The following is a 27,137-nucleotide window of genomic DNA, read 5'->3' as shown; positions in this document are numbered from 1 at the left end:
TGTTCCCTGGGGGCAAAATCATGCCAGTTAAGAACAAGTGTGTTGAGCAGACTACCACACACATGCGACTTCAATCAATATTTGCCTTAACTGGTTCCATTTAAACACATTTCCTGGATTCAAAATGAGAAATAAGGAAACAAAGACTGATTTCAATTTAAACAATGTTTACTTCAAAAAAATTATAGAGGAATTTCCAGAAAAATGTTAGACTCAAGCTCTTCTAAGGAAGAAGACTGCGGGCTGCATAAAATGCTTGGCATTGAGTATTCCTGAAAGAAACAATATGGATTGTAGGGGGAAGAAAAATGGCTTGGTTTGTGGTGCAGATCTGAATGGCTATGAGAGCAGAAGTAGGGGAGATGTTTGGCTCAATTCTGTTCACCTCAGATGAGCTCTTCAGTGATCAGGGCATCCAGATGTCCATATTACAGCACAGCCATAATACCATCCTTACTCCATACTTGTGTCAAACTTTAGTTATATCTGGTGTGGATTATTGACCGCATTTCAATAAACACACAATAAGTACTAAGTGCCAAAAATTATACTAAGTGCTAGGAAAGCCAGCATGAATACAAAATATTTCTGAACTTTAAAGACTTCACATTCTATCAGAGTAAGACCATAATTTACAACTTAAAATCTCTACCATTGTGTAATTTTTAAAATATGAAATGTAAAGGTTATTAAAAAGACATGAGGATTTAATCAATCTTGTAGAAACTGGATTTAGCGATGATATTTATCTGGGAGATGAGTTTGGACTCTGAGGGAAGGGCTAACCTTTGCTGATCACCTATTTGTTATGTTCCAAATAGTGATTCGTTTTGCTCTCATGGTAATAGTGCAAAGTGATATGATTGTCTCTGTTTTAAAAAGAACATTGAGATGGAGAGAAGGCAACTAGCTTATCCAAGACCATTCAGGACTTCAACCTGCATCTTTCCGATGTCAAAACCCATGAATTTTTAAATATATTTATTTGGAATTAACTGTAAACATACAGAAAATGGCAAAAATTAGAAAGCATATAAATACCTATTACCGAGACCTGGCAGGCCAGAAAGGGCTGGCAGGATATATTCAGGGTCCTAAAGGAGAAGAACATGCAACCAAGAATACTTTATCCAGCAAGGCTCTCATTCAAAATGGAAGGAGAGATAAAGAGCTTCCAAGACAGGCAGCAACTAAAAGAATATGTGACCTCCAAACAAGCTCTGCAAGAAATTTTAAGGAGGACTCTTAAAATTCCCCTTTAAGAAGAAGTTCAGTGGAACAGTCCACAAAAACAAGGACTGAATAGATACCATGATGACACTAAACTCATATCTCTCAATAGTAACTCTGAATGTGAACGGGCTTAATGACCCCATCAAAAGGCGCAGGGTTTCAGACTGGATAAAAAAGCAGGACCCATCTATTTGCTGTCTACAAGAGACTCATTTTAGACAGAAGGACACCTACAGCCTGAAAATAAAAGGTTGGAGAACCATTTACCATTCAAATGGTCCTCAAAAGAAAGCAGGGGTAGCCATCCTTATATCAGATAAACTAAAATTTACCCCAAAGACTGTAGTGAGAGATGAAGAGGGACACTATATCATACTTAAAGGATCTATTCAACAAGAGGACTTAACAATCCTCAATATATATGCCCCGAATGTGGGAGCTGCCAAATATATAAATCAATTATTAACCAAAGTGAAGAAATACTTAGATAATAATACACTTATACTTGGTGACTTCAATCTAGCTCTTTCTATACTCGATAGGTCTTCTAAGCACAACATCTCCAAAGAAACGAGAGCTTTAAATGATACACTGGACCAGATGGATTTCACAGATATCTACAGAACTTTACATCCAAACTCAACTGAATACACATTCTTCTCAAGCGCACATGGAACTTTCTCCAGAATAGACCACATATTGGGTCACAAATCGGGTCTGAACCGATACCAAAAGATTGGGATTGTCCCCTGCATATTCTCAGACCATAATGCCTTGAAATTAGAACTAAATCATAACAAGAAGTTTGGAAGGACCTCAAACACGTGGAGGTTAAGGACCATCCTGCTAAAAGATAAAAGGGTCAACCAGGAAATTAAGGAAGAATTAAAAAGATTCATGGAAACTAATGAGAATGAAGATACAACCGTTCAAAATCTTTGGGATGCTGCAAAAGCAGTCCTAAGGGGGAAATACATCGCAATACAAGCATCCATTCAAAAACTGGAAAGAACTCAAATACAGAAGCTAACCTTACACATAAAGGAGCTAGAGAAAAAAGAGCAAATAGATCCTACACCCAAGAGAAGAAGAGAGTTAATAAAGATTCGAGCAGAACTCAACGAAATCGAGACCAGAAGAACTGTGGAACAGATTAACAAAACCAGGAGTTGGTTCTTTGAAAGAATTAATAAGATAGATAAACCATTAGCCAGCCTTATTAAAAAGAAGAGAGAGAAGACTCAAATTAATAAAATCATGAATGAGAAAGGAGAGATCACTACCAACACCAAGGAAATACAAACGATTTTAAAAACATATTATGAACAGCTATACGCCAATAAATTAGGCAATCTAGAAGAAATGGACGCATTCCTGGAAAGCCACAAACTACCAAAACTGGAACAGGAAGAAATAGAAAACCTGAACAGGCCAATAACCAGGGAGGAAATTGAAGCAGTCATCAAAAACCTCCCAAGACACAAGAGTCCAGGGCCAGATGGCTTCCCAGGGGAATTTTATCAAACGTTTAAAGAAGAAACCATACCTATTCTCCTAAAGCTGTTTGGAAAGATAGAAAGAGATGGAGTACTTCCAAATTCGTTCTATGAGGCCAGCATCACCTTAATTCCAAAACCAGACAAAGACCCCACCAAAAAGGAGAATTACAGACCAATATCCCTGATGAACATGGATGCAAAAATTCTCAACAAGATACTGGCCAATAGGATCCAACAGTACATTAAGAAAATTATTCACCATGACCAAGTAGGATTTATCCCTGGGACACAAGGCTGGTTCAACACCCGTAAAACAATCAATGTGATTCATCATATCAGCAAGAGAAAAACCAAGAACCATATGATCCTCTCATTAGATGCAGAGAAAGCATTTGACAAAATACAGCATCCATTCCTGATCAAAACTCTTCAGAGTGTAGGGATAGAGGAAACATTCCTCGACATCTTAAAAGCCATCTATGAAAAGCCCACAGCAAATATCATTCTCAATGGGGAAGCACTGGGAGCCTTTCCCCTAAGATCAGGAACAAGACAGGGATGTCCACTCTCACCACTGCTGTTCAACATAGTACTGGAAGTCCTAGCCTCAGCAATCAGACAACAAAAAGACATTAAAGGCATTCAAATTGGCAAAGAAGAAGTCAAACTCTCCCTCTTCGCCAATGACATGATACTCTACATAGAAAACCCAAAAGTCTCCACCCCAAGATTGCTAGAACTCATACAGCAATTCGGTAGCGTGGCAGGATACAAAATCAATGCCCAGAAGTCAGTGGCATTTCTATACACTAACAATGAGACTGAAGAAAGAGAAATTAAGGAGTCAATCCCATTTACAATTGCACCCAAAAGCATAAGATACCTAGGAATAAACCTAACCAAAGAGGTAAAGGATCTATACCCTCAAAACTATAGAACACTTCTGAAAGAAATTGAGGAAGACACAAAGAGATGGAAAAATATTCCATGCTCATGGATTGACAGAATTAATATTGTGAAAATGTCAATGTTACCCAGGGCAATATACACGTTTAATGCAATCCCTATCAAAATACCATGGACTTTCTTCAGAGAGTTAGAACAAATTATTTTAAGATTTGTGTGGAATCAGAAAAGACCCCGAATAGCCAGGGGAATTTTAAAAAAGAAAACCATATCTGGGGGCATCACAATGCCAGATTTCAGGTTGTACTACAAAGCTGTGGTCATCAAGACAGTGTGGTACTGGCACAAAAACAGACACATAGATCAGTGGAACAGAATAGAGAACCCAGAAGTGGACCCTGAACTTTATGGTCAACTAATATTCGATAAAGGAGGAAAGACTATCCATTGGAAGAAAGACAGTCTCTTCAATAAGTGGTGCAGGGAAAATTGGACATCCACATGCAGAAGAATGAAATTAGACCACTCTCTTTCACCATACACAAAGATAAACTCAAAATGGATGAAAGATCTAAATGTGAGACAAGATTCCATCAAAATCCTAGAGAAGAACACAGGCAACACCCTTTTTGAACTCGGCCATAGTAACTTCTTGCAAGATACATCCACGAAGGCAAAAGAAACAAAAGCAAAAATGAACTATTGGGACTTCATCAAGATAAGAAGCTTTTGCACAGCAAAGGATACAGTCAACAAAACTCAAAGACAACCTACAGAATGGGAGAAGATATTTGCAAATGACATATCAGATAAAGGGCTAGTTTCCAAGATCTATAAAGAACTTATTAAACTCAACACCAAAGAAACAAACAATCCAATCATGAAATGGGCAAAAGACATGAAGAGAAATCTCACAGAGGAAGACATAGACATGGCCAACATGCATATGAGAAAATGCTCTGCATCACTTGCCATCAGGGAAATACAAATCAAAACCACAATGAGATACCACCTCACACCAGTGAGAATGGGGAAAATTAACAAGGCAAGAAACAACAAATGTTGGAGAGGATGCGGAGAAAAGGGAACCCTCATACACTGTTGGTGGGAATGTGAACTGGTGCAGCCACTCTGGAAAACTGTGTGGAGGTTCCTCAAACAGTTAAAAATATACCTGCCCTACGACCCAGCAATTGCACTGTTGGGGATTTACCCCAAAGATACAAATGCAATGAAACGCCGGGACACCTGCACCCCGATGTTTATAGCAGCAATGGCCACGATAGCCAAACTGTGGAAGGAGCCTCGGTGTCCAACGAAAGATGAATGGATAAAGAAGATGTGGTTTATGTATACAATGGAATATTACTCAGCCATTAGAAATGACAAATACCCACCATTTGCTTCAACGTGGATGGAACTGGAGGGTATTATGCTGAGTGAAGTAAGCCAGTCGGAGAAGGACAAACATTATATGTTCTCATTCATTTGGGGAATATAAATAATAGTGAAAGGGAATATAAGGGAAGGGGGAAGAAATGTGTGAGAATATCAGAAAGGGAGACAGAACGTAAAGACTGCTAACTCTGGGAAACGAACTAGGGGTGGTGGAAGGGGAGGAGGGCGGGGGGTGGGAGTGAATGGGTGACGGGCACTGGGGGTTATTCTGTATGTTAGTAGATTGAACACCAATAAAAAATAAATTAAAAAAAATAAAAAAAAATAAATACCCATTACCAATACCAATACCCTTTACCTAGACTCACCATTTATGAATAGTCTGTCCCATTTGCTTTGTCATGCTCTCTCTCTTTATATATACTGCATACTATAAATATTTAAATACAGATATTAATAATGTATAAATTAGTATATGAAGAATAATACATCTATACATTGTATATTAAAATATTACACATCTATATAGTATATATCTATAATATTATGTCATATAATATTTAGACATATATAATATAGAGACATATATAATATAGATATATATAATATTTCCCTGAACATTTTAGAGTAGTTGCATACAAAGTGGCCCTTTACCCTATATTCCTCAATATGTCTTTCCTACAAATAAGGATATTCTCTTACTTAATCACGTGCAGATATCGATTTCAGTAAATTTTAGTTTGAATGCAGTGTTTTTATATAATTTCACAATTATATTCCAACTTTTAAAAATTGACCCAATAATGACCTTTTAGTAAAATTTCCCTTTAGGATCCAGTTTAGAAGCAGGTATTATATTTCATTGTCATGCCTATTTTTTCCTCTCTTGATCTTGAATATTTCCACAACCTTCCTTTGTTTTTTGCTTTTTGTTTGTCATGACATAGGCATATTTGAGGAAGATTGCCTCCTCCTCATATCCTAGAACATTCCTCATTTGGGGTTTGCCTGGGGTTTCTCCTTGAGTAGATTCAGATGCTTTGCTGGCTGAAATGTTATAATAGTGAAGGGTGTCTTTCCCAAGGCATTATAACAGAGGTACCTAATACCCTTCTTTAGGAAATGTCCATTTTCGAATTTATAAATTAAGGTTATTGAAAATATAAAAGGAAAATATGTATCATTCTCTTATATTTGTACTTATGCACATATGTATCTATTAGAAATTCATTGGTGCTATCTCCTTCCTTCTCATAATCATCTTTAATCTTTTTTGCCTTAATTCCTAGGCCAAAAATTTTAAAAAGCTCACATGCTTTTAGCCAAACCTTGGCAAATCTTTCTTTATATAGAAGTAGTTATTCCTATTATGTCCCAGAATTGTGAATATGGACAACCTTACATATCACTACAACATTTAATTTCTAGAAATCACATAATTAAAACTAAGAAAATCTCACCTAGTTTCCTCCTTGGGACTTCCAAGTCCCATGATGATTAACTGTGGGGACATCATTTTCCTTCAGGGTCAATTGCAAGTTCTATCAAGAAAAATGTGGCCTATTCCCCAAATGCTGTCTCAAATTAATACAACACTTCTCAAAAATGGTGTTATTTTCTTCCCCGTTATTCATCTGATAAACCCTGAATGGACCACTCACTCAGGCTGCTGATACTGGGGCAAATGTGACTGGCACCATAATCCCGACTATGGCATCTCTTGCACAAAGCAGAGTCAGTTGGATTCCAGAATCCCAAAGTGGAGACCTCACACACCAAGCAGAAGCACCTGGACAACTAATCTCAAACTGAGCACCACATATACTCAACAGACCATCTCCAGCTAACTCATAGCTTAAATAACAAACTCAGGTACAGTTAGCTTCTCAGCTTCATTCAGGGACCTTGCTTTCCTAATATGGGACAGTGGGGGAGTTGCAATCTTCTCCTTTGAAAAGACCCACTCCATTTCTCCTATCCCATTCCTCATTTTCAAGAGCCTTCCTAAACATGGTAGATTAGGTTCTCTGCTTGGCAATAAAACTTTTATTTCCACTCAGTGTTCAATCTTTGATTGCTGTAGTCTTTATTTTTTTTCTCTGTTATATACATCTACCTAATAAAGCCTTCTCACTGTGGATACTTTGAGTTTCTTGGCCTGAAGGCTTTTTCTTGAATGTGAGAGCATGATTCAGCACCCGCACAGAGCAAACTGTAAGTGCCATAGAATTAATATTCCCCAGATCTGCCCTTGGCCAATAATGGACAAAATATCAGTGACAAATACGTTAATTTCTACTTCCTTGAGGTATAGAACTCTGAGGCATGTTCTAAACTGTCTATCAGATTTTGGCCAAAGAATGAGCTCTAATTGCCATATGTGGTCACTGGTTTCTTCACACACTCTCTATTGGTTTTTCTCTCTTCTATGCTTTATGTTCTCTTCTCCCACTGGTATTTTTTCAGACTTGGCTTCACTTTCCAAGTCAACTATTTGCAGATAACCTTGTCTCAGAGTCTGCATCTAAGGAGACCCAAACCAAGAAAATTGTCTTCTTTTTTTTTTCCTATGAGATGTTCTTTATTATGTTTACAAATTATGAAAAAGTAGAAAACAAAGTATGAAAAATCAAGACAATTGTATTGTTATGGGTTTTTCTAAAGAATGAAATAAAAAGAAGTTGAATTCTGACCAAAATTACTGTTTTTAGTTTCTAAGCTTTGTGACAACTGATGACAATAAATTAAAAGAATATTCTAAGAATAATTAATAATCTTCAGGCATTTGGTAGTCTAATTACAAATATAAGAGAGGAAAATCATTCTGAATCTTCAGAAGAACTCAATTTACCTTAAACGATTCGGCATATAACTTATTTTTCACCATCTGCATTTGGGAAGAACTCCAGGGAAAGTGAGTAGGTATTTTCTCTACACCTATGTGAATAAAAGGACTCCACAATTTTGTTGAAAGGCCTCTATCCCAAAAGTAAATCCCAATCTCCACTTCCAGAGACAGAAAATTGCTGTAGCATTTGTTTTGTTTTTGTTGTTTTAAGTTTTTATTTAAGTAATCGCTACACCCAGTGTAGGGCTCAAACTCACACCCGGAGATCAAGAGTCACATGCTCATCTGACTAAGCCAGTCAAGTGTCCCTAAAATGTCATAGCTTTTAAACAGTCTTGTAGCATCATACTTTACATATAATACTACTGTTTTAAATATTATGGGGCTCCTGAGGTGGTTCAGTCAATTATGCATATGACTCTTGATTTCAGCTCAGGTCATAATCTCAGGGTCATGAAACGGATCCCTCACATGGGGCTCCATGCTCAGGAAAGAGTCGCATGAGATTCTCTCTCCCTCTTCCCTCTGGCCCTTCTCTCTTTCTTTTTCTCTCCAAAATAAATAAATCTTTAAAAAATATATATTTATGCGACAGGCCTAAAACTTACCCATCTTTATTCATCTAACATCTTTCAGATGAAATTTAGCTTAATGAAAATTGCTTCTCTGGAAAGTCTATAGTTACAATTTACCACACTATCAGTGCAACTCCAGGTTCCTTGAGGTTAAATAACAGGTGAGCAAAAGTATTTTGCTCAACTAATTTTGAAGCCAGCCAACAATTAATGAATGGATTTCAGATATAAGATAAAATAGATTTAAAATAAAATATAAAGGTTAATAATGCAATTGAGCAGTGCAGTGATCCGTGAAACAATATAAATAAGCGTTGTATACAGTTTCCAAAATCACATTCCAGTGGAGTGCAAAGATTATTTTACCAGATCTCAGTTGGATTAGTTGGTTAGTAGAGTTAAATATGTAGTGTTGACAGTAATTCCAATATATGGAAATGTGGTAAAGAGTCTTGCATAAATACACAATTAATGCACATTTGCAAATCATTATTAAGTATATTATGCTTTATTTATAAAACCTAAATGAACTCGTTGTAAACTCATAATACTGTGTGTGTGTGTGTGTGTGTGTGTGTGTGTATGGGTCTTACACTAATCTATTTTGGGGCAAGAAATCTTGTGATATGGTAAGTGTTTGAATATATTGTAAATATTACTGATAATGAGGTTTCTAGTAATAGAGTATTAGTATGTGACACAACCATGCTATTTAAAACCATAAGTGTAGTTTACCTAATTATATCTCAGCTTTGCTTTAGCTACTTTCCCAGAAACACATACTTTGTTCTTTATACTCAGTCTTTCACAGTGTTTATGTTCTAACTCCATTACCTTCCCTGGTTTATTAATTTTTATCAGATGGAAGAATGCTTGATGGCATAGCTACAATCTGTTGACCTGTTATTATGGCTATAATCTGATGTATTTCATTTCACTTGATATTGCACATGTCGTTAATGCCAATACTTTTAAGAATATATGGAAATCATAGACAAACTACATTCCTATGAAAGCCTAAAAGCTACCTAGTCAAGTCTAATTCAATCCTTTAAAAAGACTCCTCATCTAAGACATTATCAGTAGTGTATTCAAAGAATATACACCCTTTAAGAAAATAAGCATAAGGGAAGGGATATTATTCCTTGAAAAATATAAATCAAGATCAAGCTGGGATGAATTCACAGGAAATGTGTCAACTTTACAAGACTGTTAAATTGAAATATAATTTAATAGGGCTTCTGTAAAAGAGTATAGATTTTCTAAGAGAAAAGGAAAAAAAACATAAACTAGTGGTAAATTATTAGAGAAGATGGGATACATAGATACTGAAATGAAAATATTTTTACACACAAGGTTACTTATCTGTTAGGAAGTTTAAAAAAGGGGGGGTGGAGCACATTACAAGACCATTCAGAGCTGTACTTTTCATAAATAAAAGACATTTAAAAATAAGGAGATCTTTCTTTTCCTCTATTCCCCCAACACGATGCTCGTAGGTCTCATGCAGCTCTCATCGTTATTAATTGTTCTGGAGAAGAGCCCTATCACTAGCCCGGGAGCCTCTGGGGGACAGCACTAAAACAGTCATTTCTGTGTCCCTATCCTTGGAGCACAGGCTCTGCTTAGGTTTTCTTAACTGCTTAAAGCTGAGTTGCAATTATTTTTCCGAAGACTTTTAAAATTCATGCCTTCATAATTCTCTATTTGCACTTCAATATTAAGATATCACAAAATAGATGCATACTGCTATCCTATTAGCATAAAAAAACTCACTGAAATTAATTTTGAAAAGAAAACAGCAACAATTCTACATTTGCAAACCATAATGTACTAAAACTCACTAATAACATTGTCTTAAAGTCTGTTTTCTTCTTTTAATTTAAGTCTAATACACAAACCTACTTCTTGCTACCCGGTTTTTATTCCTTTGAGGTCCATTCAGCGGCACAAATGGGAATAAGTGGTGGGAAGAAGAAAATGTCTGACTATATGTTAAGCCTATATGATTTGTATGGACAATATAGAGATATCTCATTGTCCATTTACCAACAGAAACAAAGTTGTTCTTGTTTTGTTCCCATATCGCTTTCATTGTCTTGTCATTTTCAAGAATTTTTAATTCTATATTTTTCATTACTTATTCAAGAACATGCAGTAAAGCACTTATTATAATGACCAGAGCCTTCCTGAAATCTAGCTCTCTTTCAAAAGGAGGAAATACAGATTTCCATTATATGTTTGATTTCTTGACCTCTTTTGAAGTCATAGCATAGAATGAATATGAATTAATAATGATTTTAATTATGACTCCAGCTTCTATCTTCAAGAGAATGTAAGTGGGGGGCAAGTTTGGAAAGTTGATGTATCCAATACGTGCCATGTGGACTTACTCCTGGGTTACTTACCACTGATGATTTATATGAAATACAGCTTTCTATATTTTGACTGAATTTCCCATTCTCAGTATTGAAGCCACATCAATCATTCCATTAGTGAGAGGGGTTACATTTCAGAACATCAAATTTGTTTTGAAGACACCGTAAAGAGAATTAAGTGTATTGTTAAGTATTCTTTCTTCAATGCTCTAAGTGTAAATTGTTGACATGCGGAGAGAAGAGATGCCACGCTGCAGATCATTCTTGTTGGATGAAGCACGAACTGAAGTATCACTTTCTAACAATTAAGAAATTAGCACTAACAATTATGTGTCATTTCTTCTCTAGAGCTCACAGCATGATTAGTTTATGCCTAATTAAGGGCCTAAATCAGCAAAGAAAGTCTGGCGCCAGCCTGAGGGGAAATTCCTATAGGCTACTTTCGAAGTTTTCTCTACTTAAATTAGAACATAATTCAATTTTCAGTGATGATTTGAAAGGACTCTTTATTATCTCACAATTCTCTTGTTTCAAACAAACCTTTGATTTCTATCTCCTATCTTTTTCTATGTCGTCCTTTTAACTTGTTAAAACAAACAAAAATAAAATCAACTTAAAGAGAGAGACAAATGAAAAGAGAGACGACATAAAGTGGAAGAAAAGTTCCTGTAGGTTTGAACGGTCTTCCTTTTCTTTCCCAACAGGCTATCATTCTCGATAACTTCAAATTCCCCAGGAAACCTTTTAAAACTGAAACCTCTAACTCTGGACCAAAAGCCACACAACTTTCCCCCAAGACGGGAAAGTTTGATACACTTGAAGTGTTTCCTTGATTCTTCAGTTGGAGAGATTTTTTTCAGATATCTGATTCAAAAATAGCAACACGAGGAAATGATTAGAGACAAAACTCCCAGAAAAATGAATGAAACAAATAAACAACTTGTATATATACGTGTGTGCCTATAAACACATATGCACACCTATATCTCATACATACATACACACACTATATATATATATATATATATATATATATATATATATATATAAAGCATTTGCACACACACGTGGAATTTATCATGCTTTATATTCTTACATGTATCATATCATATTATCTCTGTTGTACAGCTTAAGAAACTGGAAACCAAAGCTCAGAAGTGTTTATTAACTTTCATGCGGTCATACAGCTCGTAGAATGGCTGAAGCACAGAGTAAAGAAAACAGAACAGACTAACACAAAAATAAAGGTCAAAAGAGTGCAAATAAAATTCCTAATTTAATGTTGCCTTTATGATTAGTTACGCCCTTTCAAAACTAATTTAACCCTAAAGGAACGTCTTATTCAAAAATATAAAACAAATGGCTCTCACAGTTTATCAAAAATAAGAAAGAGGTTTTTAATGCAATTTTTCTGTTGCTTTTGACATTTCTTTGCATGGCAAATTTGGAAAATATGACCAAAGGGAAAGTTATTTTCCCTAAAAAAGAGAAATGACAAACTCTTGTGATATCAATAGTGTAAAAAAAAAAAAAAAAGAAAGAAAGAAACCTCAAGCCTGTGGACATATAAACAGCAAAGCCTATACATTAGAAACTACCTACAAGACATTTTCCATATTTAACTGCAACTGGTTTCATCCTTATCCAATTTCTAGAGTGGAAATCAATGACTTCTGAGGAATAAAAAAAGAAAACTAGAACAGGAAGCAAAACAGAAACAAATTATATTTCTTTAATTAGAAGACAAACTTGGAAGATGAAAAATGTCTTTTTATGTACCACATAGTAATCTCGGTGGCTCCCCTTCACTTGAAATTCAGCGATTTGGTTTACCAGAATGCTTGGGCTAAAGGCTTCCCCATCCATGTGTAGAATTAAATAAGAAAAAGCACTTTGTTTCTTTTTCCTTGAGAAAGAAAACTAAAATGAACCAAGTTAAAATCTGAAGAAATTTATCCCCATCAGATGCACAATTTACCTTCAAACTGCTTTTCAAAAACCTTTGAAAGACTGGCTGGGGACACCTGGATGGCTCAGGGGTTTAAGCTCTACTTTCAGCTCAGGGTGTGATCCTGGAGTTCAGGGATCCAGTCCCACATCGGGCTCCCTGAGGGGAGCCTGCTTCTTCCTCTGCCTATGTCTGCCATTGTCTCTCATGAATAAATAAATAAAATCTTTAAAAAAAAATACTGGCTACTGTTGCTGGAAGGGGGCCACAGAAACAGCATTATTGATGACAACTGATGAATTGTTTTAATTTTCTGAGTATTTCAAATATATTTATTATTGGGGGAACATTATTATAAATTGTAATTTTTTGAAGATCGATGTGTTAAAGCACGTGAATGTAAATGTACATACACATATATGTATTTTTATATAAATACACACCTACGTACACATATATACGTATCTAATCTAAAATACATACAGTGTTGGTAGTTGGATTTTGTCATCAGCAATGCTTTGATCCTGGGTTCCCTGAAGAGCCAAATGGCACACAGTACAAAACATACCTATATTAGAGCCATTAACAACTATTCCAATAATTAGAGTAAAAAAAATCAGACTGGAGCTAAAGAAATCAGGGATTTGGGGACACCTGGGTGGCTCAGTGGTTGAGCGTCTGCCTTTGGCTCAGGGCGTGATCCTGGAGTCCTGGATGGAGTCCCACATTGGGATCCCTGCAAGAAGCCTGCTTCTCCCTCTGTCTGTGTCTCTACCTCTCCTCTGTCTCTCATGAATAAATAAATAAATAAAATTAAAAAAAAAAAGAAATCAGGGATTTGACCTGAAAAAACTTCTATGCCTTTATATGTTATTTATCTCTCCTGGAAGTGGAGTTTTACCTGGAGAACATAAAGTCTGGATTAGTTTTTATGGGTATCACCACCATACATGCAGAAAATACAAGCCTCAAAAACTTATTGCAACATATATTTTATCAGTCTCAAACTATTTCCTGCTGAGTTAGAAATAGGTTCTCCCCTCCGACTTCATATATGTAATAGATCAACATAATAGAATATTCCATTATCATTTTTTAAATTGTTTGATTAATAACGATACTTATGAAAATGCTGATTTCCTGGTATTCATTTTAAAGGACTTATAGGGCAATTTCCTCTTAATATTGATAACCATAAAATAAATAAATTCCTACATCTGAGAAACAGACCAAAAAATCATATATCAGCATATTTCATACTTAGAAGTTATATGGTTAGAAAACATTTCTACAATGTTTTGCCATTTTTAAACAGTCTTCAGAAAACATCTTATATTTTTAAACCAGGGCAACAAAGCTTATCTTTGTTCTACACAAGGGCTGCAGTTTTAAACTCCTTTGTTTCCCCCTTCACAATACCTGTATTTCCATCATTTTGAAGAAGAGGAGGTGGTGGTGGGGGAAACAATGGCTTACTTATTTTACCCAGAGCTTCCACCTATTAAAAAGTCCCATAGACTTGACCTTGAGGATTAGGTTATAGCAAAATTCCAATGGACTTTTTTTTAAAAACAGGAATTTTGCAATGCAAATGATCATTAAAACTTTTATATGTGTTGTAACTGAAATATACTACTTTAGGGCACAATACTATCGAAAGAAAGGGAGGAAGAAAGAAAGAGGAAAAAACAGTTATTTGGGGAACATGGGATTGAAAAGCACTGTAAATAACCACCTTTGCTAACATTTTTAATGTTATTTTTGTCCTACCTTTCTCGGTCTTAGAAAACAGTTTATAATAAGGCATTGACCATTCCAGTCATCCAAATAGAAGGCCTCTTAATGACAAGTTTCTACTCTATAGTAGTATTCAATATTCATTTGATTTAAGAGCATTATGTAGTGAGCACAACTACTTTATAATGGGTAAATCAATGATTCATGTTGGACCAAAATATTCATCAATTAATAATAAAGAATACTGTCTGCTCTTTTGGAAACAAAATGAACAACAAATAAACACACAGAGACACACACACAAACACAAACCATCCAAATCTGGTCCTTCTCATTTGTCTCTGACAATGGGCAACTTCTGAGATATTAAAGAGGAATATTAATCCTTAATGAGGAGAATAATATGTTTGTGAAATATGAAAATAGAAGAAATAGTCCCTGGTCTGAGCTACTGATCTGGTTATGCTACTGGAAAAGATGGTTGCCTCTTAAATATTATCCTAAATAACATTAGAGTTGTCCAAATAAATGGCTAATCATTTTTGTCAAACTGCTTGTTAATAATTTATAGAACAACAAATGTGAAATAGAATACCAAGATTTCCCTAGTTACTGCCAATTATTAGAATTTGAGGAAATATTTGGGTAAATTTCTTGCTTTATGACAATATATATCTTTAGGAAAAATGATTTAGAAAACTTGGAACATTTTATGAAATACACAATAATTTCATTAACTGCCAATAAACAAACAACGTTAATGATGTTATGGCTGCTTCAAAGGCTAGGCCGTAGGTCTAGGGGAGCAAAAAGGTAACATAAGCGTTTGCCTGTCTGATTGTGGCCTTGAGAGTGGAAGGAATTGAGTTGAGTACAGGTGCGATGACCTTCACTTGGGTGATAAATTGGAGTTCCTTAGAGATCAGGAAACTTCTCATATATCTGTTGTTTCCCCAGTACCTAGCACAATGTCTAGCACATGATTTGTAGATTACAAATGTGTCTGTGATCATTTATGAAGTCTCTGAATTAAGAATTAAACATTTCAGTACATACTGGATTACATGAGGTAAAACTTCCACCAATGACATAAAAGAGGTTTGAGAAAAGAATCTCATTAAGAGACATAAAGCCTCACTACTGACCTACTGAGGTTCTGGAGCACATCAGTTCCTGATGCCAAACTGATATCACAATTCAATGTCAGTAGGTAGACAAGGCTGGATATGAGTATGTAGGTGATGCAAATAAATGTTGCCTTTTAAATTATGGGGCGAGACAATAATTCCCAACAAATCTTTGTGTCTTTTCCAGAAAGTGCCAATGTAAAAACACCCTTATGTGTTGTTATTAGGGAAATTAAGGCCATGCAATGGGAAATATCAAACTTTGTGTCTTTGGGTAATTTACTTAACTTACCTGAACCTCAATTCCTCCTTAGTAAAATATGTGATGGTGATGGTGTGAGAATTAAATGCATTAATAAACTTAAGGTAACATTTGGAAACAAGGACCATAACATATTAAATATTAGGTATCGCTTATCTAGGGTTTGAGGCAGGACTGAAACTCCAGAGATAGCTCAAGGGTGGCCATACAGGTTTAAGATTCTAAGATTTAAGACTCTATGATCTTGAGTGAAGCCATGATCTTGAGTGAAGCCATGAGAATAAATGGTTTATGTAAGAAAAACAATATGATGAGAGAAGCACACAGGTCAAGTCTAGACTTTCACATAGATGCTTATTTATTTATTTATTTATTTATAAAGATTTATTTGAGAAAGAGTGAGTTGGGGGGGGGGGGTGTTGTGGAAGGGGCAGAGGGAGAGAATCTCAAGCAGGCTTCCTGATGTGGGGCTTGATCTCAGGACCCTGAAAAGCAAAATCAAGAGTCGGGCCCTTAACCAACTGAGACACCCAGCTCCATCTCTGAGGCTTCTGACAGGAGTCTTTCAAAAGGTTAAGCAAGTTCTCTCCCCTACACACTTTGTTCCTTTTTGATTAGAGAGAAACATATTTACCTGTTTGAGAAGTCTTTTTAGAGAATTTATATTCTCTTTTGAGTTATCAACACTCTTATTCCTAGGAGGCAAAATAATGAAAAATATTCCTAAAAATTGTCAAAATTCTAGTTTAAATGAATTTTACAGATTTCTAAAATTGTAGTTTTAGAATTTATTGTAATTGTATAAATTTGTATAAATTGTGTAAATTTACAATTTATAATTTATAAATTGTATTTATATATAGTTTAATTCTATATACTTACATAAAGAGAAAACTGAAGTACAATGAATGTTTATTATTTATTCTATATACAATAAGGGGAAGTTCTGGATAGACCTGCTTTGTCAGTTGGATCCCAGCATGATGATGAGGACAATGAGGGGCAGAGCCCCAGTTAACTCATCAGGGTAAGTAGCAGGAATTTAGAAAAAGAAAAGAAAGAAGAAAGAAAGAAAGAAAGAAAGAAAGAAAGAAAGAAAGAAAGAAAGAAAGAAAGAAAGAAAGAAAGAAAGAAAGAGGGAGGGAGGGAGGGAGGGAGGGAGGAAAGAAGAAAGAAAGAAAGAAAAAGAAGAAAGAAAGAAAGAAAGAAAGAAAGAAAGAAAGAAAGAAAGAAAGAAAGAAGAAAGAAAGAGAAAGAAAGAAAGAAGAAAGAGAAAAGAAAGGAAGAGAAAAGAAAAACAAAAGAAAATCCTCTGTCATTGAAAGTTACTGCTGCAAAATCTAGATTAGCCTAAGTGTTGCACATCTGATGAGGAAAACCAAAGAAAAGAATCAGGAAATTCACAGATGAAATATAAATGAAACGTAGATGAAATATGGACTGATGAAAGAGCTTTATCTTCATAAGTAATAAAGTTAAATCAATGATTGTGTATGTGCCGGCACACATATATTTTTAAATAGGAATCAACACAATGCTGGTAAGGATGGTAAGCTAGCCACTGACTTTATCTTTCTAATAAGTAATCAAGAGCTTTAAAGAAACAATCAGAACTGCCTTCAACTATTTATACACAAGGATTTCTTCATAATAATATTTATTACTCAGACAAAAAAACCTACATAAAAAGTCTTTTGCTATTCCCAAGAATAAGAGAATAGTTAAATATATTTTATACTTTCCTACTGTGACTATTATATAGACAATAAAAGCATATGTTTGAAGATGAGAATGTAGAAATGTGGATTTTTATATGAAGCCTAAACATTTGTATGATTCCCTGTACTTTGCAAGGCTCTGCGGTATAGACCAAATGTGCATGCGTGTGTGTGTGTGTGATTACATTCTGTAGCAATGGTTTGTGACCTCTGAGTGTCAGATGTCAAGACAATTGGGCAATAGGAAACGGGAGAAACAATTTTGGTAGAGGGCATCTGCTGTTAAGGTACTGAGCAAAATGCTATGCCCTGTGCAATGGGATTCATCCCTATGAGGCCATCAATCTTCATTTAAGTTGTAAAGATTCTCAAGGAAAGGCTTTCTGCATGTTCTCTAAAAATTTTCATTGTAAATATGTCTCCTATGACTTGGATTTGGGGGGTATTTTTGAAGGAACTGAATTTGGATCCAAATTGGGGGTGGTCTGAAGAGTCAGCTTAATGGAAATTGTAGATATTATAGGTGTTCATAGAGCATTGACTCAGGGGGAAAAATGACAGGAAGTGAATATATCTAAACATTAACAGTGATACCTCTACTTGGTATGATTTTAGAAAGTTATTTTTCTTCCTTATTTTTTATCATGGTATCCAAATATTCTATAGCAGGCCTACGTTAGTTTGTAATCAGAAAAAGGATATAGCTTTTCAAAGTAAGACTTTTTTAAAAAAGTGTGCCTATTGAGAAGTTTTCAACATACTCTGAAAATTTTTAATTATACATGTAGACCATTATATTAAACACTATGAATGACCATAAATTCTTCTTTAAAGTTATATTAGTAAAAAGCTAGATTCTCCTAATGAATTAATTGTATTATGTTAAAGATTTTGTTTCCTTTTTTGAGAATTATTATATTTTTATTTTTGCTGCCAGAAAACTTAGAGCTAAATTTAATGTATATTTATAGCAAATTCCCTTTCCCGGATTTTCTGTGTCCATATCTTATTAAAATCACATCTTAACATTCTTTTGTTATTATTTTTGTAGTTTCATCGTACATTTATCATGCTGTAAGCCACATCCACTTTTTCAAAATTGTGTACTCCTGCCATGTTCTTCTTTGCTTTGCAGTAACCGAGTGTACAGCTCTCAAATGGATCACACCTCCGTGCCTATACGTATATCATTCTTTCTGCCTAAAGTCTGCTTTCCTTTGTGGCCAGACTGGTGGGATCCTGACTCTCCAAGGTTCAGACTGATTATTAGCTCCTCTGGGTCCAACAACAATTTGCATATTACTTTCAAGCAGTTTTTGTATTAAGTTGTAATGATCATTAGTCTTTCTTCCAGGCTTCGACTTTTTTGTGGACTGCTGGAGTTAACCTTACCCATTTATTTCAGCAGAATGGCACACCACATGGCAGATGCTCAAAAAACACTCAAATAATATTAAAATATAAGACAAATAAATGAAACTAATGAGCTCAATCAACTACTCAAACAATTGCATTCAACTTCTATTTTAGGAATTTCTTTGCAATTTCTTTGGAATTGCAGATCATAAAAACCATGTTGCCTTTTATGAAAATCTGGCCTCCATTTATATGGTCTGAATGCTTGTTGTGTTCCATCCTGCCATTTGTCCATTTGCCAAATGTTTAGTGGGTGTCGACATTGTGCCTTGTTTTTTTTTTTTAAGATTATTTATTTATTTATTCATGAGAGACACAGAGAGAGAGAGACAGAGACAGAGACACAGGCAGAGACACAGGCAGAGGGAGAAACAGGCTCCATGCAGGGAGCCTGATGTGGGACTGGAGCCCAACGTGGGACTCGATCCCACAACTCCACGATCATGCAACTCCACTATGGCACCCTGGGCCAAAGGCAGGTGCTAAACCGCTGAGCCACCCACGGATCCCCCTACATTGTGCCTTGTATTGAGCTATAAGCCAGGGAATCAGTGGACTAGAATACAGACATGATCAATGCTGTCATGCAGTTTCATTAGAGCAGCAGGGGCAGATATTAAACAATCATTACCAATCTTAAAAATGCCAGGACATGTGCATTATGGAGGTGAGGATGTTACATTTTGAGCAATAAGCAGGAAATTAGTTTATAAAGATGGTGAAGGTTGGAGAATGCAAACGTAGAGGTCTTATAGATACAGCCACGGGAACATCAGTGTGAGTCCCCGACTCAAAGTCTTTTATAAACTGGTGGCTAAGAGATAAATACTACAGTTTGGAGTCATTGTTACTTTGAGAAAAGATAAATCTAAGACCTGAGCTATGCAGAAAGTTGAATTTCACAATAGAATTTCTCTCCACTAGACACTTTCAAGAAAAGAAATGCTTTTCCATCTTTGTATGCTTAAGAACTAGCACACTACTGGGCACATCTCAAATGCCTAAATATTTCTTGAGGTGTTGAATCCATTATCAGTGAAAAAATAATTCTTATTTTCTACAGGAAACTAGGAATTTATTGTTCATTTTCCTTGAGGAAAGTGAGAAAATGTTGACAGAGAACCCTTTAATATAGCACTATGATGAGCAGTGGGAAATGAACACTTACAAGCAGAAACCTAACTCAAAAAAAAAAAGCGCAGAAACACAGTCATTTAAGGAATGAAAAGGCCAAATCATACTAATGACATATGAGGAGAAAACTAAATTTCAATGTAACATGGCGTTTTTTTCCTAATGTAAAATGTCTTATATTTGTATGTAGTTTCTATTCAATGCTCTTTAGCATAAATATCTCTTTTGATAGTTACAGTAATCCTTCCTATAAAATATTTCCAAGCTCTTCTTAAAAACTCCCAGCAGAATATGATTTACATTAAATCAAGTTTGTCAGCACTGAGCTAGGAACACATATATTTTATTACATTACAATCTGACTATTTTTGGTGCTTCTATTTTATCTCCTGTTCTAGAAATGGTACCTAACAGTGAATAACAACACTCCTGTGCATAGAATTGTCAATCAATAAAAATTTGCTTATTGATTTATTGATCTTGGTTGTATTTCATTTCTGTTGCCATCTTGGTCTTATGCAACTGAATTAATATATTTCATATTTTAAATTCACTTTGACAGAAAGGTTTTTTTTTTTTTTTACATCTTTCTACAAGTCTGCATAGCCTAATGACAAGGCCAGGTTTCAATAAATATATTAATATGTACCAAATTAACCAGAATTAAAGCATATTTCTAGCCATTTAGATACATGTGATTTTGCATATCATGCCTATTTTTAACTGCATTAATTATCCAGTAGGCCATAACAATTCTTCAAAGTCACTTTGGTCTATCATCTAAATACATATGCTTATATAAGAATTAATTTTGACAACAGATTATTTATCCATTAGCCTGAAGAAGCTCAACTTGCAGCTGTTACTCTCTAATTGTGGAGACTCATATTTTGGCTCTTTTTAATAAGAAAGCTTTTGACCCAAAATAGTACAATGGCTTTTTTTGTGTGTTTTTTAGATAGCGAAATATTGACATAATTCTTCTATGATTAGTGTGAAGGTTTACAATATGTTCAGTAACAACAACAATGAGCAATCTGCTTTCTGCTTCACTGGGAAAAAATTCTCTAGAGAAATAAAAGGCTGATCCAATGGAAAATAATCTTTTGGGAAGTAAATTTCTACCATAACTCAGTAAAATATCAGATTTGATTACAAAAGTAAACTTTAAGCTTTATATACACATACTCAATTCTTATTTAGAAGTTTAAAAATGAATACCTACAAATAAATTTGGGAAATACAACTTTATTAAAAGTTATTTGGTGTTATGGAAAATTGAGTTTACACTAGGACTCAAACGCTTTATTCTGAAATTTCTGTTGCAGTTAACGCTGATTAAACATTCTGCCTCCCCCATCAAGGAATTTGTGATCCAAAGCCTTCTGGATTTACATGAGAATTTTTTAGAGGTTTTTCATCTTACTTCACAGCATTTATTAATAATAAAAATAAAATTATAATCACTCAGTTAGAGAAAAAAAGCCTAAACTAGATTGTACACTAGATCTTAGTATTAGTATGTCAGGGCACCCTGTGGAAATCATTCAGTCATTCAGTGACTATTATTAATTTGCCTAGCTTCATCTGAAATCTCAGTTACCACTGAAATAAACCCCACACTCATATCCACATTGCTGCTTGTTAGCCTCCCATCCATCTTCCAGATTACATTTAGGGTAAACTTTTCAAGATACAAACACTACCATGCCACTCAAAATCCATCACCTACTAATATATCAACTCAAACATCCCTCTCTGTGGGCCCTGTAGTTGCCCACTTGGGATGGTCTCCTACCTATATCACAAGGCTCCCATATACCTTTTCATCATTACACTTATCACATTTATCATTTTTTATTTTGCTTTTACTCCTTACCTCCCTTATTGGATTCATGAGCATAGGAGTAGAGTCTGGCTTTGCTTATCATTATAGCCTGGTGAATAGAACATTTCCTGGCACATAAGTTACTGCTTATTAACCCTTGCTACATTTGAATGAGGACTAAACCAAGAATTGAAATCTGTGCACTCAATTTTTACTTGGCTACTTTTTAGAAGTCTAAACTTTGACCAGTGTGTTTGCATCTTACCCTCAGACCACAGAAGGGACATTTTTAAAGACTCTCAGCTTTGTGGGTAACTATACCTGAAGGGTACATCCTCCACATTCATTGACTAGTCTAAGAGTGACAGATTTTCTTACTATAATTAGAATCAAAAGACTTTATTTAAATGGTAGTGGCCTGTAGTTATATGGAGTCCACCAAGCCCAAGTTGGAACCATGGGAAGGCAAATAAATATACCAGTATGCCAAAGTCATTGGGCAACAGCAACCAAGAGAAGGCAGAGAGTTGTTCTACGAAAGAAAAACTAGATGGAAGTTTTGATAAGAGAAGTAGTGATAAGAGAGGATGTAGTTGGAGAGTGAGGGAGACACAGGGAGATACAAAGGGACAGAGACAGTGTGTGGTTAGCTCTTTAGTGACTTTCCAATTGCTTCTGAGCCCTGGCTCTATTTCCTGCCCCACTTTTCCACATTTCCTTGTGTCCTTGGAAAAACTCCCATTTCTTCCTGAGCTAGACTAAGTGACATTGTATTCATTTCAACCAACAATTCCTGACTAAGACATTGAGTTCCTTAAACTCTCTGACTCTCAGTTGTCTCATTGCTAAATGGATTTAATAATAAGTCTACTGCCTATCTCATGGTTCTGCTGTTAAAATAAAATGAAGTCATGCATCTGAAAGCACATATAGTTGTACAATTTTAATTTATTTGTTAATATATTCATTCAATAAACATTAATTACATGCCAACTATGGGCCAGATATTGAGTCTATTCAGAGATTCAACAATGAGTGAAGTCTCTATAATACCTTTGAGAAGCTTGTCATGTAATGAAAAGCACTAAGCACAATTATTCATTGTTGTGATTTGAAACTATCAGAAATGTTTTATTTTCCATTTTTTTTCTGCAACAGATTATCTAAAATTTCTTGGGTCACTTACTATCTAGTTAAAGACAAGATATGAATTACTTCAATAAAGTCTGTTTTGTCCAAACTGTGAAGCTTATTGCCATTGTTATATAGAATTTTGTATGCTACTTAATGTAAATAAATAGTTAATTACTTAAAATGATCCACTTAATCACTAATGCAGGTTGCTGGTTGTAATTTTTTTCCAAGAAAAAGCACATAAGGGAAATATTACCTTACTCAGAAACAATATAGATTTAATCCTTTAAAAGGGATAATAGTCATGTTCATTGTCTGAATTTTCTAATATACACACTTTGAGATTCAACTCAGTGCTGCTAAAATTACACTACAAGATTCTAATGGGCATTATGTGAAAAATAGTTCTGAGGTAAACAAATAACTAGAGACATTCTCTCCTCCCATTTTCCTCCTATTTACTCTCCCTCCTAACTCCTATTTCAGAATATTTTCCAGAAAATATGTTGGGTGCCAGCAACACAGCACTGGTAAGGTAATCATTCTCCCAAATATTAAGGCCTGCGCTAGGCACTGGAGACAGATGTGCTGGAAAATTAAACAAACATTGCTCCTGCCATGTTGGACAGAAGGCAAAGAAATAGGGAGTAAATAAGAAATGTAGATAAACAGTAACCAAGTATGATAAGAGTTATAAATAGAAACAATGGGTTACCATGTGAGAATATTTCTGTGGGGAGGGGTTGGGATATATGTGAGAATGGACAAATAGGAAAGTGCTGTCATTGGAAAGAACGTTGAGCTGAGACCTGAAAAATGAGGTTAAGCCGTGTTAGCAGAGTGCATTCTCTGGAAAACAGATTAAGATGGAGATGAGCATCCATTATGGAGGTCAGCATTATGCAATGAAAAGGAGAGTGCCAGATTGGCAGAAGGAGAAATTGGGCTAATGTTCTCTCAGTGAATGCCTCCTACAGAGATCTCTGAAACTGTAGTGACCCTAAGAGTTATCAGCTATGGGGAGAAATAGAGAATATAAGGTTAGGGAGAAAAAAATGTCCATTGGATTTAGTGATATGGAAGTCATTTAGATGCTCAGAGGAGAAATGAGAAGTAGGATTGCTGGGTAAAGTGTTAAGGCCCATTTAAGGTTAGATAACATGAAATGAAGGCCATATACGTTATTTTCTTTAGTAGCACTGACCATACTCATAGAAGTAGACTTTGAAAAGATAAAAAGTTGGGATTTTTCTCCCTAAGTCTAACAAAGGAAAATAGGGATAAGGGAGATGAATATAATGAATGTATTTTTCATCATAGAATTGCAATGATGAAACATGGAATCTAAGAGTAATGAAAGAATTAAAGGCAGGAGGAGCTGAAGAATAGAAGGGAAGTAGTAAAGCTAATTGATTAAAAGACTCAATGATGAGATCTAAGAGTATAGCAGTCAGCACTTGAACTGAAGAGATAGAAAGATGTGGTTAAAGAGTTGGAGAAGGATATTTCCACTTGCTATTCCAGCATATTATTGGTAAAATGAATAGCATGTCCTTTCATTCTCAAAACTTTCTGATTTTGAGTAAGTTATATGAGTACTTTAAGAACATTAAATTCATGAACTCTCATGTAGTATGTATTCTGGTATTGGCAATCCACTGAATGAGACCATAGAGATATCTTCATGATTTTCTTGAAGCAAAGAATCATTGACAATGAGATGGTAAGGAACTGGAAAGCCAAGATATCATCTATATAAATGTGAGTCATCAAGAATGATGATTAAAAGAACATTGCTTAAAAAAAAAAAAAAAAAAGAACATTGCTTACATGTCCACTAATAAGATAATTTTAAAGGAGGATGAATTTGATTTGTATTTTTTTAAAGATTTTATTTATTTATTTATTTATTTATTTTTTTTTTAATTTATTTGAGACGCAGAGAGAGAGAGAGAGAGGTAGAGACACAGGTAGAGGGAGAAGCAGTCTCCATGAAGGGAGCCCAACGTGGGACTCGATCCTGGGTCTCCAGGATCAGACCCTGGGTTGAAGGTGCGCTCAACCGCTGAGCCACCTGGGCTGCCCTGATTTTTTTTTTTTTTTTTTTTTTTTTGAAGACAGTAATGGAGACTTATTTCTTGGGAGCTATCCTCTAAATCTTCAACATCCAAAATAAATTTCCAGATGTCCTTTTTGATCATCATTCATCTCTCTTATCTGGAAGCACATATCTTACAGGATAGAATCACATAGAAAAGTTTTTTCCTAAATTATCCCATGACTAATTATCACTAGTGATGACTGACTTCTTTAAATAGAAAGAATGAACAAATTTTTCTTTTTGAATTTTTTTAAGATTTTATTTTTTATGAGAGCTACAGAGAGAGGCAGAGACATGGGCAGAGGGAGGAACAGGCTCTCTGCTGGGAAGCCTGATGTGGGACTGAATCCCGTGACCCCAGGATCATGACCTGAACCAAAGGCAGATGCTCAACTACTTGGTCAGTCAGGCATCCTGAGCAAGCTTTTCAACTTATTATACTTCCCTGTGTAAATAATAAAGAGATTAACATGGAATAATGGAATAATTATAATTTAAAGATATGATAAATATTGCAGAGCAAAGGAGAGAGAAAAATCTTGCCCAAGTAAAGCAGAGGCATTAATTACTTAACAAATAAGCAAGTAATATTTGCTTGCTTATTATATGTTGTCCCACATTATATATGTTGTCCCACATTTCTCTATCCTTTCAGTTAGGTGGAGTTATGTGATTTTTACTGTGTAGAGATATAACATGTGTTACTTATGAGTTCAGACATTTAAGAGAAGTTGTGAGTCTATACTCACCCTTTTTCCTGCTCTGGTGACCTAGAAGCCACATGCTAAAATCATGGAGCCAAAAGTGGATGTAACCTGGATTCCTGATTCATTATGGGGCACCCACCCTGGGAAACCTTTGGATACACCTCAGAGTTTACACTGAGTTCTTGTGTGTTAATTTACTGAGATTTCAATTATGTAGCATAACCTGGCCTATTTGGACTCACATAACAAGTGAACAGGAAAAATGTTTTTACAGGAAAAAATATTAATAGCAAACAAGAAAAGTGAGTCATCATGATTCCCGTAAATAGTTACTTTAAATCTGTGATTACAATGGCATATCCTAGAACATTCAAATCAAAATTATAAATAATGTAAAAGGAAATGTTTTAAGGAGGTTGGACTAACAGATATTTATTCCTAGCTCTTTTGTATCACTTTTCTTTAGAAAGTCTTTGATATACCCGTCCTTCTAGACAAGGAAAGATAGTATACCACACAAGTGAAGTTGTCCAAGAAGCCTATTTTGAATACTTATCAAACACACACTCTGACATTTTTCTTCAAAACATTCATTACGTGACATCCTTCTGCCCTTACCAAATAAGTCTGTCTTTGTAAACAGAGAAATGCTCTGGTTTTAGTCTGAAGAGATTATGGGAACAATGATTTATTGTTCTTCTGGATCTTGTGTTCCTTGGATAAATTGTGAAATCTCAGCTTCCTAGCAGCTCCCTATATCCATAACCTATTTGAGAAGCCACTGCTTGGGTAGAAGGTAACTGATCACAGCTTTCTTATGTTTTGAAAACCCAGAAAATAATAGTCTTTTTGCCCCAGTTCTCATACATTATTGATTTGGAGAATGACTGCAGGGCATACTTAGCGAACCAGATGACAGTGGTTGGAGAAGAGGAAAGGAAGGCAAGGATAATTTTGCTTCGTGAGACTCCACCCCAGAGAGAGCCAAGTGGGACTTACCAAAATCAGGAATTAGATCTGCAGTGTTACCCTCGGAGCCCTCTGACTGCCCTTCAGAAAACTCCATGTTACAGTGGCAGAGCCAGGATAGCTGTGGTAGACACCAAATGGTGACCCTTCAAGGAGCCCAAATGGCCAATCTGACAGTATCTGGAATTGCTTTGTTTGCAGTTAACCACATATTTTATC

The sequence above is a fragment of the Canis aureus genome, chromosome 7 (assembly GCF_053574225.1).
Source record: "Canis aureus isolate CA01 chromosome 7, VMU_Caureus_v.1.0, whole genome shotgun sequence".
NCBI classification, from domain to species: Eukaryota; Metazoa; Chordata; class Mammalia; order Carnivora; family Canidae; genus Canis; species Canis aureus.
Note: the sequence above shows the minus strand (reverse complement) of the source record.